Below are 21606 nucleotides of genomic sequence, written 5' to 3' on the forward strand. Positions count from 1 at the left end.
TCTCTTTTCCCTCCGAAAAAACAGATTCTCCCTCAAATCTAATCATCGTAACCGCTGTAAGAGTTTGATCCCATCAGGGCCAGGATTTTGGAAATCAGTCCAAAGGGAAACTATTACATCCGTCTGGAATTCTGTGGTATCGACGTCAAAATTCTTTTCCATATTTCACAAAGATGTTTTCTATATTTTTGTTATTGCACAATTTCCAAGCGCCCCCCCCCCCCCCCCCCCCCCCCCCCCCAAATTTGAACAAATGAGAAGCCTCCTTTAATCTTTGACTTTCTCGCTGTTGTGTCAGTGGAAATCCATATAAATAAATGGATTGATTGACTCAATCTTATGCGGTAGTGTGAATCCAAACAGTGCCTTTCCGCTGGTGATGTCACAGCGTTGGATCCCAGGTGCGGGGGCCGTTAGCCACGTCAAAGAGGGCCAATGTAATTGAAGACACGCTGTACAGATAGTCAACATTCGCTCAATGTGTCCATAGAGGTTTAATTCAATATTTTTGTTTCTTAACAGCATTAAGTCAAATGCATTAGATCATATGGTGTGGATTCTGATGGCTCCCATTTTAATCACCTAATTGTGTCTGCACCTTTCTTCTAGGATTCCAGTTCCTCCGACTTCGAAAATAATGGGCCCTCAACCGTTTAAAAACTTTGGGAAAATGCAGCCCAGGGGGAAACTTCAACCTCCACTCACACGCACATGCTCCAGATCTCCTTTGATGATTTTCCACAGAAATCCATACAGGAACCGAGAAAATAAAAACACTGTGCACTAATACAATGGTTGTATCCTGTGTGTCTGTCTTAAATCTTTATTCATCCTTCTGAAGTTAAGAAGTTCTGTCAATATTTCATGGCAGGTTTTTCAAGTCCTGTGCCCTCCTAATGGCAGACCAGGAATTATATTTACTTAGAATGGACTGCATTCAAACACTTATACAATCAAAATCCCACACCTTTCCATAAAATGAGCAGTGCACTTTGCCGTGCTATTCAGCTTCTTGGAAAGCCATGGTTTCCTCAAAAATCACTGTTATGAGAGCTCAGACGTGTGTGTGTGTGTGTGTGTGTGTGTGTGTGTGAATGCACATCTGGTGAGAAGCATTACAGCATTACGGGCACAGGGACAAAACCAAAGCCCGAATCTGTTTGAGAGGAGACTGGGGAGCCACAACGGGGCCGCTAAACGCCACAAGCAAGAGTCCTTGACAAAGCAATTGGTTACCTGTGCCACATTGTTGACTGGGCCGGATAATGCAATTTGGTGCTGAATTAAAGATCCAGGAGCCCCAGTCGGAAAGGCAGCCGTGTGTATATACACTACCGTTCAAAAGTTTGGGGTAACTTAGAATGTCCTTGTTTTCAAAAGAAAAGCCATTTTTTTGTGTATTAAAATAACATCAAATTGATCAGAAATACAGTGTCTGATCAATTTGATATTATTTTAATGCACAAAAAAATTGCTTTTCTTTCGAAAACAAGGACATTTCTAAGTGACCCCAAACTTTTGAACGGTAGTCTATATACACATGGTAGATGGCTGTGGGTTGGGGATTGTTGGAAGCTGCTATAGGGGGGAGTGGGTTATGGAACAGACTGCAGGATATGCTTTGACAAGGACTCTTGCTTGTGGTGTTTAGCGGCCCTGTTGTGGCTCCCCAGTCTCCTCTCTGTCACGGTTTCGGCCGAGGCTGCTCCTTCTCCTTGTTCGGGCAGGCTTCGGCGGTCGTCGTCTCCGGAGTACTAGCTGCCACCGTTCTATGTTTCATGTTCGTTTGGTTTTGTCTCTTTGTAACACCTGTCCCTTGTTTGTGTTTGATTGTGTTCCCTATTTAGTTTCGTGTGTTTGGGTCAGGTGTTATGCGTGATTGTTTATTGTCAGCCTGCCTCCGAGGAGTTTGTATCTCTCGTTGTTGTATTTTTCGAGAGTTCGCACTGCGTGCGCTTTTCTTGTTTTTTCCGCACTGTGTTTGTGCGTAATTGTTCGCGCCGCCCGGTTGGGTTGGCGACTCATTTTTCCTGTGTTGGACCTTACTAAAGTCTGTTGAAGTCATCCTTGTTCCTGCGCTTGATTCCTTTCACTCATCCACACACAGCACTCTGACAGAATCACGCATCATTCCATGGAATCAGCAGGAGCGACCGCGCCAACAGCAGGTATGGAGGAACGTCTTCGTGGGCAGGAGGACCGGATTAACCAGGTCTGTCATGCCCTGGAGGGGGTGATGAACACTCTCCACCGATGGGAAACCAGCGGGGTACCCACGACCCCACCTACCGAACCATCCCCATCGGTCAGTCCTCCTGTCCCATCTCCGGAACCCAGTGGGATTCGGCTCTCGCTCCCGAGGGCGTACGACGGCTCCGCTGCCGGGTGTCAAGGGTTCCTGCTGCAAGTGGAGCTCTACCTCGCCACCGTACACCCGGCGCCCTCGGGACACGAGAGCGTCTCAGCCCTCATCTCCTGTCTCACCGGCAAGGCGTTGGAGTGGGCCAACGCCGAATGGAGGAGAATGGACGCCGCTACCACTACCTATGCGGAGTTCTCCCGCCGCTTCCGTGCTGTGTTTGACCATCCACCAGAGGGGAAGGCGGCGGGGGAGCGTCTGTTCTACCTCCGACAGGGGATGAGGAGCGCCCAGGACTTTGCCTTGGAATTCCGGACTCTAGCGGCCGATGCAGGGTGGAATGAGCGGGCCCTTATAGACCACTTCCGTTGCAGCCTCCGGGAGGACGTCCAGCGAGAGTTGGCGTGCAGGGACACCTCGTTGACCTTTGACCAACTTGTCGACATGGCCATTCGGCTGGATACCCTGCTCGCCACCCGTGGACGTCCCGGGTGGGGTTCGCCCATTCCACTCTCCAGCACCTCCGAGCCGAGCCCTATGGAGCTCGGGGGTGCTGGCGCTAGAGAACGGAGGAGTAGGAACCCGAGGGGGGCCGTTCCCTGCACTAACTGTGGCCGTGGAGGGCACACCGCGGCTAGGTGTTGGGGAGGGTCCCCCGGTGGAGGTGAAGGCAGGTCACGCATTGGGGGGTCCCCCCAGGTGAGTAGGCGCCCTACTCACCCAGAGCTTTCTGTCGTTCACCTAACCTTGCCTGTTTGTTTTCCACAGGTTGCACCTCGTTCCCAGCATAAGGCGCTGGTAGATTCAGGCGCAGCTGGGAATTTTGTAGATCGCCAGTTTTGTATAGAGTTAGGGATTCCCCTCCTTCCAGTTGATAAGCCTTTCCCTGTTCATGCCCTAGATAGCCGTCCGTTAGGGTCTGGGTTGATTAGGGAGGTCACAGCACCCCTTCAAATGATGGCGCAGGAGGGTCATGAGGAGACGATTCAGCTCTATCTGATTGACTCTCCTGCGTATCCGGTAGTGCTGGGCCTTCCCTGGTTGATGACCCATGACCCTACTATTATGTGGCGAGAGAAAGCTCTTAAAGGGTGGTCTGCCCAGTGTGAGGGGCGGTGTCTGGGTGTTTCCATAGGGGCGACCTCGGTGGAAAGTCCGAATCTAATGACAGCACTGCATATTCCCCCCGAGAATGAGGATTTGAAACTGGTGTTTAGTAAAACTAGGGCGGCGCAGCTGCCGCCTCATAGACGGGGGGATTGTGCGATAGATCTCCAGTCAGGAGCAGCTCTCCCGCGGAGCCATGTGTATCCCTTGTCTCAATGGAGACGTACATCGCTGAGTCTCTGAGACAGGGATACATACGGGCCTCCACTTCACCCGCTTCCTCGAGTTTCTTTTTTGTGAAGAAAAAGGATGGAGGTCTGCGCCCGTGTATTGATTACCGCGGTCTCAATCAGATTACGGTGAAGTACAGCTATCCACTTCCTCTGATTGCGACTATGACGGAGTCACTGCACGGTGCGCAGTTCTTTACAAAATTGGATCTCAGGAGCGCATATAACTTGGTGCGCATTAGAGAGGGCGATGAGTGGAAGACAGCGTTTAGCACGACTTCCGGACACTACGAGTATCTAGTCATGCCATATGGGTTAATGAATGCTCCCTCAGTCTTCCAATCCTTCGTCGATGAGATTTTCCGGGACATGCAGGGACAGGGAGTAGTCGTGTACATCGACGACATTCTGGTGTACAGTCCTACCCGAGCAGAGCATGTAGCCCTGGTGCGCCGAGTATTGAGGAGGCTGTTGGAGCATGACCTATATGTCAAGGCAGAGAAATGTCTGTTTTTTCAGAAGTCGGTCTCCTTTCTGGGTTACCAGTTGTCTGCGTCAGGGGTGAAGATGGAGGTAGACCGGGTGTCAGCTGTGTGTAATTGGCAGACCCCAACCACTGTGAAGGAGGTGCAACAGTTCTTGGGTTTTGCAAATTATTACCGGAGGTTTATCCGGGGTTTTGGACAGGTGGCAGCTCCCATAACGTCTCTGTTAAAGGGGGGTCCGGTGCGCTTGCGGTGGTCAGCTGAGGCGGACAGGGCTTTTGGGAGACTGAAGGACCTGTTTACCTCGGCGCCGGTGTTGGCGCATCCGGATCCCTCTTTACCTTTCCAGGTAGAGGTGGACGCGTCAGAGGCCGGTATAGGGGCCGTTCTTTCCCAACGGTCTGGCACACCACCTAAACTCCGTCCCTGTGCGTTTTATTCTAAAAAGCTCAGTCCGGCGGAGCGGAATTATGACGTAGGAGACACGGAGCTGTTAGCCGTGGTACAGGCCCTAAAGGTGTGGCGGCATTGGCTCGAGGGGGCTCAACACCCTTTCCTCATTCTAACTGACCATCGTAACCTGGAGTACATCCGGGCAGCTGGAAGACTGAATCCTCGCCAGGCCCGCTGGACTATGTTTCTAGCCCGGTTTGTGTTTAAAATCACGTACATCCCTGGGTCCCAGAACGGGAAGGCAGATGCTCTGTCTCGGCGGTATGACGCGGAGGAGAGGTCCGTTGAGCCCACGCCCATACTACCAGAGTCTTGTCTGGTTGCACCGGTGGTGTGGGAGGTTGATGCCGAGATCGAGCGGGCGTTACGCACCGACCCAAGTCCTCCACAGTGTCCAGTGGGTCGGACGTACGTTCCGCTCGAGGTACGCGATCGCCTCATTTGTTGGGCTCATACGTCCCCCTCCTCTGGCCATCCGGGTATCGGCCGGACAGTGCACTGCCTTAGCACGAAGTACTGGTGGCCAACGTTAGCTAGGGATGTGAGGATTTATGTCTCCTCCTGTTCGGTGTGTGCCCAGTGTAAGGCGCCCAGACATTTGCCCAGGGGTAAGCTACAACCCCTGCCTATTCCACAACGACCCTGGTCCCACCTCTCGGTGGATTTTGTTACCGACCTTCCCCCCTCACAGGGGAATACTACCATCCTGGTTGTTGTGGATCGGTTCTCGAAGGCCTGTCGTCTCCTTCCCATGCCGGGTCTACCCACTGCCCTACAGACCGCTGAGGCTCTGTTTACCCATGTCTTCCGGCATTACGGGGTACCCAAGGATATAGTGTCTGACCGAGGCCCCCAGTTCACCTCCAGAGTGTGGAGAGCGTTTATGGAACGGTTGGGGGTTTCGGTAAGCCTTACCTCGGGTTACCACCCGGAGAGTAATGGGCAGGTTGAACGTGTTAACCAGGAGGTGGGTAGGTTTCTGAGGTCTTATTGCCAGGGCCGGCCGGAGGAGTGGGCGAGATACGTTCCGTGGGCCGAAATGGCACAGAACTCTCTCCGCCACTCCTCCACCCAACTAACCCCTTTCCAGTGTGTGTTAGGGTACCAGCCGGTTCTGGCACCTTGGCACGAGAGCCAGATCGAGGCCCCTGCGGTGGATGAATGGGTACGGCGCTCGGAGGAAACATGGAACGCTGCCCACGTACATCTGCAGCGGGCCATCCGTCGGCAGAAAACGAGCGCCGATCTCCACCGCAGTGAGGGGCCTGTGTACGCACCTGGAGATCGAGTCTGGCTCTCGACCAGAAACCTGCCCCTCCGCCTGCCCTGCCGGAAGCTGGGTCGGCGGTTTGTGGGGCCATTCAAAGTCCTGAGGAGGTTGAACGAGGTGTGTTACAGGTTAGAACTGCCTATTGACTATAGGAATATTAACCCCTCGTTCCATGTGTCTCTCCTCAGGCCGGTGGTAGCTGGTCCACTCCAGGAGTATGAGATAGAGGAGACTCCTCCGCCCCCATTGGACATCGAGGGGGCTCCGGCGTATACCGTGAGGTCCATCCTTGATTCGAGACGCCGGATGGGGGGTCTTCAATATCTCGTGGAGTGGGAGGGGTACGGTCCGGAGGAGCGGTGCTGGGTGCCAAGGAGGGACATATTGGACCAGTCCCTGCTGACCGAGTTCCATCGGGGTCATCCTGCGCGCCCTGCTCCGCGTCGTCCGGGTCGTCCCCGAGCCCCGGGTCGGCGCACGGCTGGAGCCGCGCGTCAAGGGGGGGGTACTGTCACGGTTTCGGCCGAGGCTGCTCCTTCTCCTTGTTCGGGCAGGCTTCGGCGGTCGTCGTCTCCGGAGTACTAGCTGCCACCGTTCTATGTTTCATGTTCGTTTGGTTTTGTCTCTTTGTAACACCTGTCCCTTGTTTGTGTTTGATTGTGTTCCCTATTTAGTTTCGTGTGTTTGGGTCAGGTGTTATGCGTGATTGTTTATTGTCAGCCTGCCTCCGAGGAGTTTGTATCTCTCGTTGTTGTATTTTTCGAGAGTTCGCACTGCGTGCGCTTTTCTTGTTTTTTCCGCACTGTGTTTGTGCGTAATTGTTCGCGCCGCCCGGTTGGGTTGGCGACTCATTTTTCCTGTGTTGGACCTTACTAAAGTCTGTTGAAGTCATCCTTGTTCCTGCGCTTGATTCCTTTCACTCATCCACACACAGCACTCTGACACTCTCAAACAGATTCGGGCTTTGGTTTTGTCCCTGTGCCCGTAATGCTGTAGGATCTAGTTTGAGAAACAGACACCTCACAGGTCCTCAACTGGCAGCTTCATTAAATAGTACCCGCAAAACACCAGTCTCAACATCATCAGTGAAGAAGCGACTCCGGGATGCTGACCTTCTAGGCAGAGTTGCAAAGAAAAAGCCAAATCTCAGACTGGCCAATAAAAAGAGAAGATTAAGATGGGCAGTCTGAGATATGGCTTTTTCATTGCAACTCTGCCACTCCTCTTTCTATTCTGAGCCAGTTTTGCGCTGTTCTGTGAAGGGAGTAGTACACAGCTTTGTACGAGATCTTCAGTTTCTTGGCAATTTTTCGCATGGAATAGCCTTAATTTCTCCGAACAAGAATAGACTGACGAGTTTCAGAAGAAAGTTATTTGTTTCTGGCCATTTTGAGCCTGTAATCGAACCCACAATTGCTAGTGCTCCAGATACTCAACTAGTCTCAAGAAGGCCAGTTGTATTGCTTCTTTAATCAGCACAACAGTTTTCAGCTGTGCTAACATAATTGCAAAAGGGTTTTCTAATGATCAATTAGCCTTTTAAAATGATAAACTTGGATTAGCAAACACAACGTGCCATTGGAACACAAGACTGATGGTTGCTGATAATGGGCCTCTGTACTGTCTGAATCCTGGCTCAGGAAGGCCACCAAAAATTCTGAAATTTCCATCCCCAACTATAACATTTTCCGTCTAGATAGAACTGCCAAAGGGGGTGGAGTTGCAATCTACTGTAGAGATAGCCTGCAGAGCTCTATCATACTATCCAGGTCTGTGCCCAAACAGTTTGAGCTTCTACTTCTAAAAATCCACCTTTCCAGAAATAAGTCTCTCACTGTTGCCGCTTGCTACAGACCCCCCTCAGCCCCCAGCTGTGCCCTGGACACCATATGTGAATTGATTGCCCCCCATTTATCCTCAGAGTTTGTACTGCTTGGTGACCTAAATTGGGATATGCTTAATACCCCAGCCATCCTACAATCCAAGCTAGATGCCCTCAACCTCACACAAATTATCAACGAACCTACCAGGTACAACCCTAAATCCGTAAACATGGGTACCCTCATAGATATCATCCTGACTAACATACCCTCTAAATACACCTCAGCTGTCTTCAACCAGGATCTCAGCGATCACTGCCTTATTGCCTGCGTCCGTAACGGGTCCGCGGTCAAACGACCACCCCTCATCACTGTCAAACGCTCCCTAAAACACTTTAGCGAGCAGGCCTTCCTAATTGACCTGGCCCAGGTATCCTGGATGGATATAGATCTCATTCCGTCAGTAGAGGATGCCTGGTTGTTCCTTAAAAGTAATTTTTTTCTCAATCTTAAATAAACATGCCCCATTCAAAAAATACAGAACTAAGAACCGATATAGCCCCTGGTTCTCCTCAGACTTGACTGCCCTTGACCAGCACAAAAACATCCTGTGGCGTACAGCATTAGCATCAAATAGCCCCCGCGATATGCAACTTTTCAGGGAAGTTAGGAACCAATATACACAAGCAGTCAGGAAAGCAAAGGCTAACTTTTTCAAACAGAAATTTGCATCCTGTAGCACTAACTCCAAAAAGTTTTGGGACACTGTAAAGTCCATGGAGAATAAGAGCACTTCCTCCCAGCTGCCCACTGCACTGAGGCTAGGAAACACTATCACCACCGATAAATCTACAATAATCGAGAATTTCAACAAGCATTTTGCTACAGCTGGCCATGCTTTCCATCTGGCTACCACTAACCCGGCCACCAACTCTGCACCCTCTGCTGCAACTTGCCCATGCCCCCCCCGCTTCTCCTTCACACAAATTCAGACAGCTGATGTTTTGAAAGCGCTGCAAAATCTGGACCCCTACAAATCAGCTGGGCTAGACAATCTGGACCCTTTCTTTCTAAAACTAGCCGCCGAAATTGTCGCAACCCCTATTACTAGTCTGTTCAACCTCTCTTTCATAACGTCTGAGATCCCCAGAGATTGGAAAGCTGCCGCGGTCATCCCCCTCTTCAAAGGGGGTGACACTCTAGATCCAAACTGCTACAGACCTATATCCATCCTGCCCTGCCTTTCGAAAGTATTTGAAAGCCAAGTTAACAAACAGATCACCGACCATTTCGAATACCACCGTATCTTCTCCGCTATGCAATCCGGTTTCCGAGCTGGTCACGGGTGCACTTCAGCCACGCTCAAGGTCCTAAACGATATTATAACCGCGATTGATAATAGACAGTACTGTGCAGCCGTCTTCATCGACCTGGCCAAGGCTTTCGACTCGGTCAACCACCGCATTCTTATTGGCAAACTAAATAGCCTTGGTTTCTCAAATGACTGCCTCGCCTGGTTCACCAACTACTTCTCAGATAGAGTTCAGTGTGTCAAATCGGAGGGCCTGTTGTCTGGACCTATGGCAGTCTCTATGGGGGTGCCACAGGGTTCAATTCTTGGGCCGACACTTTTCTCCGTGTATATCAATGATGTCGCTCTTGCTGCTGGTGACTCTCAGATCCACCTCTACGCAGACGACACCATTTTGTATACATCTGGCCCTTCATTGGACACTGTGTTAACAAACCTCCAAACGAGCTTCAATGCCATACAACAATCCTTCAGTAGCCTCCAACTGCTCTTAAACACTAGTAAAACTAAATGCATGCTTTTCAATCGAACGCTGCTGGCACCCGCCCACCCGACTATAATCACCACTCTCGACGGGTCTGACCTAGAGTATGTGGACAACTACAAATACCTAGGTGTCTGGTTAGACTGTAAACTCAACTTCCAGACTCACATAAAGAATCTCCAATCCAAAGTTAAATCTAGAATCGGCTTCCTATTTCGCAACAAAGCCTCCTTCACTCATGCTGCCAAACATGCCCTCGTAAAACTGACTATCCTACCGATCCTTGACTTCGGCGATGTCATTTACAAAATAGCCTCCAACACTCTACTCAGCAAATTGGATGTAGTCTATCACAGTGCCATCCGTTTTGTCTCCAAAGCCCCATACACTACCCACCACTGTGACCTGTACGCTCTTGTTGGCTGGTCCTCACTACATGTTCGTCGTCAAACCCACTGGCTCCAGGCCATCTATAAATCACTGCTAGGCAAATCCCCGCCTTATCTTAGCTCATTGGTCACCATAGCAGCACCCACCCGTAGTCTGCGCTCCAGCAGGTATATCTCACTGGTCATTCCCAAAGCCAACACCTCCTTTGGCCGCCATTCATTCCAGTTCTCTGCTGCCAATGACTGGAACGAATTGCAAAAATCTCTGAAGCTGGAGACTCTTATCTCCCTCAATAACTTTAAGCATCAGTTGTCAGAGCACCTTACCGATCACTGCACCTGTACACAGCCCATCTGAAATTAGCCCACCCAACTACCTCATCCATATATTGTAATATATTTTGCTCTTTTGCACCCCAGTATCTCTATTTGCACATAATCTCTTGCACATCTAGCATTCCAGTGTTAATACTATTGTAATTATTCTGCACTATAGCCTATTTATTGCCTTACCTCCATAACTTGCTACATTTGCACACTCTGTATATATATTTTCTGTTGTATTTTTGACTTTATGTTTTTTACCCCATATGTAACTCTGTGTTGTTTTTATTGCACTGCTTTGCTTTATCTTGGCCAGGTCGCAGTTGTAAATGAGAACCTGTTCTCAACTGGCTTACCTGGTTAAATAAAGGTGAAATAAAAAAATAAAATAAAAAGTACGCCTATGTAGATATTCCATAAAAAATCAGCCGTTTCCAGCTACAATAGCCATTTACAACATTAACAATGTCTACACTGTATTTCTGATCAATTTGATGTTATTTTAATGGACAAAAAAATTGCTTTTCTTTAGAAAACAAGGACATTTCTAAGTGACCCCAAACTCTTGAACAGTAGTGTACTTCCCCACTGCTCTGGGTCTATCAATCAAACCCAACGCTTTCAGCCACTCTGACGGGATGAATTATTCCAAATGCAGCTAAAGCTGTTGCTTTGGCACCCGGGTATAAATCTTGGCCTTTAATTTAATAAAGAAAGCCGGGAGAGGTGAGGCACCTGGGAGGAAATTGGTCAGGGGGAATGACAGGCACAGAGGGGGGTCCTTGGTTAATATTTCCCCCATAATAGTCCCTGGTCATCATCCGCCCACATTTTAATGTCAGCCCCTTGACTCTTTGGAGATGGTTTCGTTTTTCACGTTGCTCCCCTCTTACCCCAGTGAGATCACTCCAGATTCAAGGCGAAATCTGAAGTTTTTGCAAGTCCCCAGGATGTCAGGAGACACCTTCAAAACTGTCCACTAGGGGCAAAAATATATACCTCAATGCCCAGAGGTCTATGGAGTAGGAACACACTGCTTAGACAACTGTGCCATCCATCCACAGTGAGTTACAAAGGCGGGTCTTAGTTAATGGCTAAACTTAACCGTGGAGTTGTTTTTTTGTTTAACCCTATCCCAAACCTTAATCCTTATTTGAGCAATCTGAATTAATGCCTGAATTGTTAACCATCAGAATGAATTATGATTATGTGTGTACCCGTAGAGTTGTTTATGTTTGCCTAATATGCCTAAAACTCATGAGGGAGCTGTGTGCCTAAATACAGGACGTCGCCACTAGGGGTAGGCTTGGGTTTTGCTAGGGTGTTGTGGACAGGGGTGGCAGATTGGCGTAATCCATGAACTCTGGCTCCCAGTGATAGGCACTCATTTTTACAATTTAGAAATTTGACAGGTGCTCCGGCTCTGAGGGTTGCGTTTTCAATCCCAGTGATAGGCACTCATTTTTGCAACTTAGAAGTTTAACTCGAGCTCTGGCTCCGAGGGTCGTGTGTTCCATCCCAGGGATAGGCACTAGTTTTAGCAATTTTGAAACATGAAATTTCATCCCAAACACATCAGAGATGGTTGCTTACTCTTTCCTTCTCTCTCTGTTCTCCATCTCCCTACCTAATGCCTAAAGTTCAAAGGGTTATTGCTCCCTTTACGGACCCCTGATTCATCTTCACTTTAATGTGCATAGTTAGAGGGGGGAAGAGAAAACAGGTACCAAGTTTCTCAATTTTTTTAACTACCCATAATGTTTCTCATGGACTGAGATCTGGTTTCTCCAGGCTGGTTTCAATTGAGCGGCCCATAATCACCATTCCTGAGTCTCCATTTTATTACCCCCCCTTCCCCATCCCGGTAATCTCATAAAAGCATTGAAAAAAGCATTGACTTGTTTTTGTTCACTTTGATTGTAAGGGAAGGTGCTGGTAGAAGAGCAACAGAACAGGCAACGCTTCGTTATGCATGACGATTTCCTTTTGTTTGGAAGGTTGGAGACCATTCAAATTCGGAGATCGCATGGCTTCTACACGATGTCGTGAGGATCCTGAGAAATTAAAATCCCTTAGTAAAGCAGGTGCTGGGTGCTGAGTTTTTGCCCAATGCTATTTCTTTGACAGTAGTAATCAATGCATATGGCTTGAGCTAATCGCTACCATATGAAAGAGGTTTAGCGTAGCACAGAACCAGATGGCTTTACAAATGACAGTCTTGGGGAGCGTTGCGATAATGGAAACACATAGTATCTCTGATGGTCAGGTGCCTGGCGTTTCGACATTTCCTGAAGATGTTTTACATGGAAAGAAGCCTTACTTTGAAGGTCTCATCTCTGGGCTAGCCCACAGATTTTGGCCGTGTTTCAGACGTTATTACGAAGTGAGGAATCACTGTGACAAGGCACAGACTGGACATGTGGATTCCTCCAGTTTTTTGTTTCATTCGTTCAGTTACCTTTCAGTTTTATAAAATGTTTTGTTCCTTTTGTGTGTGTGTTTGTGTGTGTGTGTGTGAGTGTGTGTTTGTGAGTGAGTGAGGGGCTCCCATCTTTATTTTTCTGGTCTTTTGGGCTACAGTTCCCCTCATTGAAAACAGAGTACCATGAACCTGCGAATATTGCTTTTGAGCCATATAGGAAAAGTAGATCAACCATGCCTTTGGTTGAATGCTGGGTGATGAAAACATTGTTTCTACCCCTTCAATCGGTCACTTCCTCTTCATTGTAGGAGCCCACCACATTTAGACCCCCCTCATCACTTCTTAGGAGGTTAACCTACCATCATGGTACAAAAGAAACCACCTGTGTGTGTGTGTTGATGTGTTTATCTATGTCTATGTGAGTAGATATGTCTATGTAGATATGGTTAAACAAGACGTAATGGATCATTACTTGATCCTGTGTTTGATTTTTCTAAAGGTCAGGGATGACCTCATCCCGGGGCTGATTTCTTCTGGGTTATTAGGCCGAACTAAGCCCTTCCAACCCCCTGCTTGTTTCTGTCCTATAGACAACCTATGGAGACACTCCGAGGACCACAGGGTATCTGGTGTCCAATTAATACCCACACACCACTACTTCTTTCAGGGAGGGAAACGATCGGTAGAGCCTGAAGTGGTGTCCCACAGCGCCGGCTAAAGGAAGTTTACTGAAAAGACGGAAAGAGGAGTGAGAAAGAAAGAAACAATAAGAAATAAAGTCAACAAAACAAATATTTGATTTTGTCTTTCGCATGCCGGGCTCGGCGAGCGAGGCAATTGGCCATGTCTTAAAATCCGCTTTCCAGGGGACTCTGGGAAGGGGGAGGTCAGGGAGAGGTTAGGGAAGCAACATGGGCGCACATCTGTGAGGTGTGGGCATGCTTTGCCACGCCGTGTTTGCCGAGTGCCGACAGTGCCCCTAAAACGCCCTGCAGAGGCAATGGGAATGGAGGCAGGGGATAGACTGATTTGACTTCGGCTGAGAGTATTTTCTCTTTCTCACAGACACCCTGACATTCCTCTCTGTTTGTTTGATCAATACTGCTGTATCAGACCCGTCTGTGGACATACAGACCCAACTGCATCGTGGGGGATTAAATCAAGTCCACCAACAGACTGAGTGAGTGGTCGGCCCAATAGTTTTCTCTCTCTGGCTGAAGAGAATTGAAGGAGGGCAAACAAAGGCAGGCCTCACGCAATAGTAGACACACCAAGTAGATGAAGAGATTTAGATGGTGTCTAACATGAACACTACATTTGCGCAGTTAATGATGCAAAGCAGGTTGTTTATAATTTGGAAAATGTACGTTCTTTTTTTTACCGTTTTACTTTGAATGTGGCTTTGAGGTGTACATTTTGTCATATTGCTACATGTATTGTGCTACTTTCGTATGCTCTAGTCTAGTAAGCCACACAAAAAGCCATGCAGGTCACTGGTTTTATATGGCTAAAACACTACCAGAATGTGTTTGTCCCACAACCTTTATAGCTCTAGAATGACCATAACTTGATATCTTTTTTTCTTTTTCTGATGACCATTTCTGAGGAACAAACACAAAACCTATCCCTTGGCTCCTTGCTTCCAGAATGAAGATGTAGGGTGGTTTTCAAGAGGGTCAAAGGTCATAGGTTGAACTCAGGTGCCGTATATTGAGGCCTGAGGCCTCCTGGCATAAAACCCAAGACTATCCTCTCAGGATCTCACCCAACAAAGGTTTGACAAACTCCACCGGCCCTTGCGTATGACAGTTGTGTTACTCAATAGACCAACGATTGAAAATCAAACCGAAGGCTGTAAAAATAACGAAAGGCTAGGTGTCATCCCCGAGACCTGGACTACATAACTCACAATCACTGTTAGGGCCTTTTAAGAGAAAAAAGCAGTTATAATCTGGAGGACCAGAATACACAATGAGGGCTATTAGCTCATGCCCGGGATATCTTGTGTCTTGATGCATTGATGAGATGTGTGCGTTATTTATGTGAGCACTCCCTCAGAGGGCACTACCAAAGCAAACATTTCAAAGGAGATGTCTCTTGTGTATGCATGGCTTCTCCGGGTTCCTCAGAATAATTTTCAGGTCTCATGAAGAAGCCTTATAAGAATACCACACTGTAAAACAGAATAAAGAAACGTTAACCTCTTTGATGATCAAAGAGAAAAAAATATATACAAAAATTAAGTTGGCTAGAAAATAAGACCACAAGGTCGTCTCCAAGAACACTTGGACAAGGTTTAAAACAAGGATCAATTTCTCAACCTGTGGGGGAAAATCCAGCATTGATTTGATCTTTAGACCGTGGTAATGGCATTTCAAAGCCCAGCAAAATGATGTTAAGCTTGTCCTTTGCTTGATCCTCTGCCCTCTACACAGACACAAATATATTTTTTACTAACTGACATCTTGTAATTCAAAACTGACTACTGGTATATATTCCTGTCATAATGACATCTCACCTATCAGAACAGTATAAGTGGGTCTTTCCACCAATTCGGTGCCTTTTGAGCAGTGTAACTTGGTCGAAAAAAGATTGATTTCACAAAATGTTAACATTCTGTCATGAAGAGCACATGTTCAAATTCATAAAAAAACATTTTCCCATCTCAAGACGTTAAAGGCCCAGTGCAGACAAAAACTTGATTTTTCTGAGTTTCCTATACACTGAGGGAACAAAACATTATGAACACCTGCTCTTTCCATTACATACAGTGGGGGAAAAAAGTATTTAGTCAGCCACCAATTGTGCAAGTTCTCCCACTTAAAAAGATGAGAGAGGCCTGTAATTTTCATCATAGGTACACGTCAACTATGACAGACAAAATGAGAATTTTTTTTCCAGAAAATCACATTGTAGGATTTTTAATGATTTTATTTGCAAATTATGGTGGAAAATAAGTTTTTGGTCAATAACAAAAGTTTCTCAATACTTTGTTATATACCCTTTGTTGGCAATGACACAGGTCAAAGGTTTTCTGTAAGTCTTCACAAGGTTTTCACACACTGTTGCTGGTATTTTGGCCCATTCCTCCATGCAGATCTCCTCTAGAGCAGTGATGTTTTGGGGCTGTCGCTGGGCAACACGGACTTTCAACTCCCTCCAAAGATTTTCTATGGGGTTGAGATCTGGAGACTGGCTAGGCCACTCCAGGACCTTGAAATGCTTCTTACGAAGCCACTCCTTCGTTGCCCGGGCGGTGTGTTTGGGATCATTGTCATGCTGAAAGACCCAGCCACGTTTCATCTTCAATGCCCTTGCTGATGGAAGGAGGTTTTCACTCAAAATCTCATGATACATGGCCCCATTCATTCTTTCCTTTACACAGATCAGTCGTCCTGGTCCCTTTGCAGAAAAACAGCCCCAAAGCATGATGTTTCCACCCCCATGCTTCACAGTAGGTATGGTGTTCTTTGGATGCAACTCAGCATTATTTGTCCTCCAAACACGACGAGTTGAGTTTTTACCAAAAAGTTATATTTTGGTTTCATCTGACCATATGACATTCTCCCAATCCTCTTCTGGATCATCCAAATGCACTCTAGCAAACTTCAGACGGGCCTGGACATGTACTGGCTTAAGCAGGGGGACATTTCTTGCACTGCAGGATTTGAGTCCCTGGCGGCGTAGTGTGTTACTGATGGTAGGCTTTGTTACTTTGGTCCCAGCTCTCTGCAGGTCATTCACTAGGTCCCCCCGTGTGGTTCTGGGATTTTTGCTCACCGTTCTTGTGATCATTTTGACCCCACGGGGTGAGATCTTGCGTGGAGCCCCAGATCGAGGGAGATTATCAGTGGTCTTGTATGTCTTCCATTTCCTAATAATTGCTCCCACAGTTGATTTCTTCAAACCAAGCTGCTTACCTATTGCAGATTCAGTCTTCCCAGCCTGGTGCAGGTCTACAATTTTGTTTCTGGTGTCCTTTGACAGCTCTTTGGTCTTGGCCATAGTGGAGTTTGGAGTGTGACTGTTTGAGGTTGTGGACAGGTGTCTTTTATACTGATAACAAGTTCAAACAGGTGCCATTAATACAGGTAACGAGTGGAGGACAGAGGAGCCTCTTAAAGAAGAAGTTACAGGTCTGTGAGAGCCAGAAATCTTGCTTGTTTGTAGGTGACCAAATACTTATTTTCCACCATAATTTGCAAATAAATTCATAAAAAATCCTACAATGTGATTTTCTGGATTTTTATTTCTCAATTTGTCTGTCATAGTTGACGTGTACCTATGATGAAAATTACAGGCCTCTCTCATCTTTTTAAGTGGGAGAACTTGCACAATTGGTGGCTGACTAAATACTTTTTTTCCCCACTGTAGACTGACCAGGTGAATCCAGGTGAAAGCTATAATCCCTTATTGATGTCACTTGTTAAATCCACTTCAATCAGTGTAGCTCAAGGGGAGGAGACAGGTTAAAGGAGGATTTTTAAGCCTTGAGACAATTGAGACATGGATGTGAAATAACACATATGGAATTATGTAGTAACCAAAAAAGTGTGAAAGAAATCAAAATATATTTTATATTTGAGATTCTTCAAATAGCCACCCTTTGCCTTGATGACAGCTTTGCAAACTAGTGGCATTCTCTCAACCAGCTTCACCTGGAATGCTTTTCCAACAGTCTTGAAGGAGTTCCCACATATGCTGAGCACTTGTTGGCTGCTTTTACTTCACTCTGTGGTCCGACTCATCCCAAACCATCTCAATTGGGTTGAGGTCGGGGGATTGTGGAGGCCAGGTCATCTGATGCAGCACTCCATCACTCTCCTTCTTGGTAAAATAGCCCTTACACAGCCGGGAGGTGTGTTGGGTCATTGTCCTGTTGAAAAAAAATGATAGTCTCACTAAGCACAAACCAGATGGGATGGCGTATCGCTGCAGAATGCTGTGGTAGTCTTGCTGGTTACGTGTGCCTTGAATTCTAAATACAGTGAGGGAAAAAAACATTTGATCCCCTGCTGATTTTGTACGTTTGCCCACTGACAAAGACATGATCAGTCTATAATTATAATGGTAGGCTTAATTTAACAGTGAGAGACAGAATAACAACAAAAAAATCCAAAAAAACGCATGTCAAAAATGTTAGAAATTGATTTGCATTTTAATGAGGGAAATAAGTATTTGACCCCTCTGCAAAACATGACTTAGTACTTGGTGGCAAAAACCTTATTGGCAATCACAGAGGTCAGACGTTTCTTGTAGTTGGCCACCAGGTTTGCACACATCTCAGGAGGGATTTTGTCCCACTCTTCTTTGCAGATCTTCTCCAAGTCATTAAGGTTTCGAGGCTGACGTTTGGCAACTCAAACCTTCAGCTCCCTCCACAGATTTTCTATGGGATTAAGGTCTGGAGACTAGCTAGGCCACTCCAGGACCTTAATGTACTTCTTCTTGAGCCACTCCTTTGTTGCTTTGGCCGTGTGTTTTGGATCATTTTCATGCTGGAATACCCATCCACGACCCATTTTCAATGCCCTGGCTGAGGGAAGGAGGTTCTCAACCAAGATTTGATGGTACTTGGCCCCGTCCATCGTCCCTTTGATGCAGAGAAGTTGTCCTGTCCCCTTAGCAGAAAAACACCCCCAAAGCATAATGTTTCCACCTCCATGTTTGACGGTGGGGCAGCATTCCTCCTCCTCCAAACACGGCGAGTTGAGTTGATGCCAAAGAGCTCGATTTTGATCTCATCAATCATTTAGCAGACACTCTTATCCAGAGCGACTTACAGTTAGTTAGTGCATACATTTTTATTTTTTTCTTCATACCCCCTGTGGGAATCGAACCCACAACCCTGGAGTTGCAAACACCATGCTCTATCAACTGAGCTACATCCCTGCCAGCCATTCCCTCCCCTACCCTGGGCCAATTTTGCACCGCCCCATGGTTCTCCAGGTCACGGCCGGCTACGACAGAGCCTGGATTCAAACCAGGATCTCCAGTGGCACAGCTAGCACTGCGATGCAGTGCCTTAGACCACTGCGCCACTCGGGAGACTGTGACCTCAACACTTTCACCCAGTTCTCCTCTGAATCATTCAGATATTCATTGGCAAACTTCAGACTGGCCTGTATATGTGCTTTCTTGAGCAGGGGGACCTTGCGGGCGCTGTAGGATTTCAGTCCTTCACGGAGTAGTGTGTTATCAATTGTTTTCTTGGTGACTATGGTCCCAGCTGTCTGGAGATCATTGACAAGATCCTACCATGGTCGTCTGTTGTCCTCTGTAGCTCAGCTGGTAGAGCACAGCGCTTGTAACGCCAAGGTAGTGGGTTCGATCCCCGGGACCACCCATACACAAAAATCACTTTGGATAAAAGCGTCTGCTAAATGGCATATTATTATTATTACCGTGTAGTTATGGGCTGATTCCTCACTGTTCTCATGATCATTGCAACTCCACGAGGTGAGATCTTGCATGGAGCCCCAGGCCGAGGGAGATTGACAGTTATTTTGTGTTTCTTCCATTTGCGAATAATCGCACCAACTGTTGTCACCTTCTCACCAAGCTGCTTGGCGATGGTCTTGTAGCTCATTCCAGCCTTGTGTAGGTCTACAATCTTGTCCCTGACATCCTTGGAGAGCTCTTTGGTCTTGGCCATGGTGGAGAGTTTGGAATCTGTTTGATTGATTGCTTCTGTGGACAGGTGTCTTTTATACAGGTAACAAGCTGAGATTAGGAGCACTCCCTTTAAGAGTGTGCTCCTAATCGCAGCTCGTTACCTGTATAAAAGACACCAGGAAGCTAGAAATCTTTCTGATTGAGAGGGGTCAAATACTTATTTCCCTCATTAAAATGCAAATCAATTTATAACATTTTTGACATACGTTTTTCTGGATTTTTTTGTTGTTATTCTGTCTCTCACTGTTCAAATAAACCTACCATTAAAATTATAGACTGATCATTTATTTGTCAGTGGGCAAAGAACTTGTGTTTCTTGGTCCAAGCAGGTCTCTTCTTCTTATTGGTGTCCTTTAGTAGTGGCCATGAAGGCCTGATTCACACAGTCCCCTCTGAACAGTTGATGTTGTTACTTGAACTCTGTGAAGCATTTGTTTGTTCTGGTAACTCTAATGAACGTATCCTCTGCAGCAGAGGTAACTCTGGGTCTTCCATTCCTGTCGCAGTCCTCATGAGAACCAGTTTCATCATAGCGCTTGATGGTTTTTGCGCTTGCACTTGAAGAAACGTTCTAAGTTTATGAAAATGTTCCATATTGACTGGCCTTCATGTCTTAAAGTAATGATGTACTGTCGTTTCTCTTTGCTAATTTAAGCTGTTCTTGCCATTATATGGACTTGGTCTTTTACCAAATAGGGCTATTTCTGTATACCCCCCTACCTTGTCACAACACAACTGATTGGCTCAAACGTGTTAAGAAATAAATACACTCCACAAATTAACTTTTAACAAGGCACACCTGTTAATTGAAATGCATTCCAGGTGACTACCTCATGAAGCTGGTTGAGAGAATTCCAAAAGTTAGCAAAGCTGTCATCAAGCCAAAGGGTGGATATTCGAAGAATCTCAATAAAAAATATATATTTTGATTTCTTAACACTTTTTTGGTTACTACATGATTCCATATGTGTTATTTCATAGTTTTTATGTCTTCACTATTATTCTACATTGTAGAACATAGTAAAAATAAAGAAAAACTCTGGAATGAGTAGGTGTGTCCAAACTTTTGACTGGTACTGTATGCGTGCCATACAGAGCGTGAATGGGCAAGACAAAATATTATAGTGCCTTTGAACGGGGTATGGTAGTAGGTACCAGGCGCAACAGTTTATGTCAAGAACTGTAACGCTGCTGGGTTTTTCACGCTCAACCGTTTCCCGTGTGTATCAAGAATGGTCCAACACCCAAAGGTCATCCAGCCAACTTGACAGAACTGTGGGAACCATTGGAATCAACATGGGCCGGCATCCCTGTGGAACGTTTGACACCTTGTACAGTCCATGCCCCTACAAATTGAGGCTGTTCTGAGGGAAAAATATTATGAAGGTGTTATTATTTTTTTTATTATCTTTTTATTATAATGTTATTTTCTTTTAACAGGGATTACATAGACAACCAAACAAAGTGCACCACACAGACGAAGTACAATAAAAGGAATAAGGATACAGCAAAACATTATACAAAAAGGCAGTCATAAAATGGAGAGAAAATAATATATACAAACATCACAATTATAACATGGGGCATTTATGGGAGGTTTTCTACATAGGACCACAATGGAGACCAGATTTTCCAAAATGCGTCAGACTTCTGGTGTAAATCAAAGGTATCAAAGGTGTCTCTAGGGGTAGAATAGCAGAAGCTTGAGAAAGCTACATTCTCACAGATGGTACTTCAGGTGTGGACCATAATAACAATATGCATTTTTTGGCTAAGTAGACAAGGGTATTGAACAGATGTTCAGAGTTAGGGTCAAACACAACGTTACAATCAAAATATAAATTCGCTGAAAAAGCAAATTGTCTACCCAAGATCTTCTGGATGTTTAAATGAATATCATTCCAATAAGACTGGATTCTGCTACAATACCAAAAAACATGCATGAAGGTGCCAGTATCCTGTTTACATTTGAAACATAAATGTGATGCATTAGAAAACATTCTGTGAAGGCGGACAGGTTCTATGAAAACATTAGACATTTAGTTATTGCATGCTTATGGAGGTGCATTTGGGGTAGACCCTTTCGCAGATAGATATATTTAGACATATTGCCATTCATTTTCTGAAAAAAAGACAGATAGATGGCAGGGGATATTTTGGAATAGATCATTTAGCCGAGGAAGGATATTCATCCTGATGACATGAATCCTGCCAAAAAGAGAGTTTGGTAGGGTAGACCAGTTAATCAAGCCCTGTTTAATCTTTGTGAGCAAAGG

The sequence above is a fragment of the Coregonus lavaretus genome, assembly GCF_964263955.1.
Source record: "Coregonus lavaretus genome assembly, chromosome: 6".
Lineage (NCBI taxonomy): Eukaryota > Metazoa > Chordata > Actinopteri > Salmoniformes > Salmonidae > Coregonus > Coregonus lavaretus.